The sequence below is a fragment of the Palaemon carinicauda genome, chromosome 14, assembly GCF_036898095.1.
Source record: "Palaemon carinicauda isolate YSFRI2023 chromosome 14, ASM3689809v2, whole genome shotgun sequence".
Classification (NCBI taxonomy): Eukaryota; Metazoa; Arthropoda; class Malacostraca; order Decapoda; family Palaemonidae; genus Palaemon; species Palaemon carinicauda.
Genome location: NC_090738.1, coordinates 41,742,040 through 41,744,539, shown reverse-complemented (window position 1 = coordinate 41,744,539; position 2,500 = coordinate 41,742,040).

Below are 2,500 nucleotides of genomic sequence, written 5' to 3'. Positions count from 1 at the left end.
CGCCAAGGCAAAAGACCAATTAATGAATTAGAAAATAATTGAAATAATTAAAGATAATTAGAAAGTACTAAAATAGGACAACTTCGGTGGTTTGGACATGTCAAAAGAATGGAAGAATACCGATTAGTAAGCCGAGGATTAGGTGGATGAAATATATTGAGAGAAGAGTGAGAAGGAGGGGTGTGAATTTACAAGAGATTTAAGAAGAGAAACTAAACGAAGATCGTCAGCAGTAGAGACAGTTTCTGTAGGTAAGCGACTGACTGACAGGTTTCGAAACCCTAACAGGCGTCAGGTAAGAAAGTTGAAAAAGAAAATAGGTACTCAGTGAGAGCCTAACTGATATCTTGAATATCCAAGCTCTTCTGGAAAGACAGCAAGTTCAAAACAATGCATACACATATACCAAGGCACTTCCCCATATTTTAGGGGGTAGCTGACATCAAACAAATAAAAAAAGGTGGGAGAGGGGCCTTCCTCTCTACGCTCCTCCCGGCCTGACAGGGACTCAACCGAGTTCGGCTGGTACTGCTAAGGTGCCAGAGCCCACCCTCCCCCGTTATCCACCATAGATGAAGTTTCATAACGCTGAATCCCCTACTGCTCCTACCTCCGCAGTCATTCAAGGCGACCGGAAGAAGCAGCAGGGCCTACTGGAACTGCGTCACAATCGCTCGCCATTCATTCCTATTTCTAGGACGCTCTTTGCCTCTCTCACACCTATCCTCCTATCACCCAGAGCTCTCTATACTTTAATGCATAGAATAAATTAAACGTAAAAGCATAAGGCAAACCTTGCAGATTGCTAGACGCTATTTGAAATAAATCGTAAACAGCCTGTATGGAAGGACATCAGTCAAGGGACATCACACACCAATGGCTTTAAACCATCAACCAACCTCCTCGTAATGCAGTTTCCGATAAAAGGCTACATCAGGCAAGTCATGATAAAAAAATATTACTAAAAAGCATAAAAATGAACTTCACCTAATGGCCCTCAATAGCAGTACTTTGAAGATCATGGATTTTTGGAGGGCGAGGTGAGGTGTCGTGTGTGTGTGTGTGTGTGTGTGTGTAGTTGATTTTTACATTTATTTTCTGGCCTTCAAGTAATCCCCTTTTAGAATTACTCTTGGTATTGCATAGCAAGAGAGCCTCTTTTCTCGGATACAAAATCACAGCTCTGCTTCGCCCAGCTAGGAATCCTGGTCAATATATGGGAAAACTGCGCAGTATTCATGTAAGTCTCCATGCTCTTGGTGCCAGAATTTCTAAGTATTTTAAGAGATAAAAAAAAAATCATTTTATAGTTTATATGTCACATATCTGTTTTGATGTTGTTACTGTTTTTAAAACATTTTATTGTTAATTCTCATATCATTTATTCATTTCCTTTCCTCACTGAGCTATTCTTCCCCGTTGGGGCCCTTGGGCTTATAGCATCTTGATTTTCCCACTAGGGTTGCTGCTTGGCTAGTAATAATAATAATAGCCTTCAAAGGTAATGTGATTAAAAAGAATTTGCATAATGCCATAGAGAATTCATGGCGGTTTAAAGGCTTAACGGCCAATCATGAATGGCAGTGACAAGGGAGAGTGACATTGCCCTATCAAGCAGGACAATGCCATACAGACTGACTATATTACATATGATCAACGTCCAAGGGCCCCCCTCCACCCAAGCTAGGGCGAAGGAGGGCCAGGTAATGGCTGCTGATGACTCAGCAGATAGACCTATAGGCTTGCCATAATCCCCCATCCTTAGCTCACAGGGATGGTGAAGTTGCAGTGATCGAAGGAACTAACGAGTTTCAGCGGGACTCGAACCCCAGTCTGGCAATCATCAGGCAAGGACGCTACCACTCGGCCATGGAATTATACAAGTAATTACAATAGTATCTGAGCTTTATATATGATAATATTGAATTACTTTTATCAATATATATTACAACGACAGCCATATTCAACACTGTTAAAATTTGCCGTAAAAATGGCAAAAATCCTGAAATAAATTTTCCCAGGCATTTGCCGTTTTAAAAATGGATATATTGACGTAATGGAATGATAATAAGGTCACCAACCCGTAAAAGATAATAACAAACTAAGGTGAAATTACGGTCTCCTGTATTTTACTGAAATATGGCTGAGTACAGTATATCCTTACGGAGGATTCCCGATCAAAAATTACTTTTTTTTTTATTTATTTATTTATTTTTTTAACCAGTGAACCAAGTTACTTGCCAATACTTCTCAATTATCATATGTGTCGTTTTAACTGAAATAAACCCGTTAAAATATCAAAAGGAAATATTAATATCACTTTCAACTCATTTTCAAATACTAATTCTTTATGCAATTAGCGATGATTACAAGGTTAAATAATACAAATTACGATTAATATCATTCTCAAAATCACAATGGATAATTTTTCTGTGAAATAAAATGGCACCTCGTTTTGTCTTTTGGAATCCGGTCGGAGATTATCCAATTATGCGGTGTT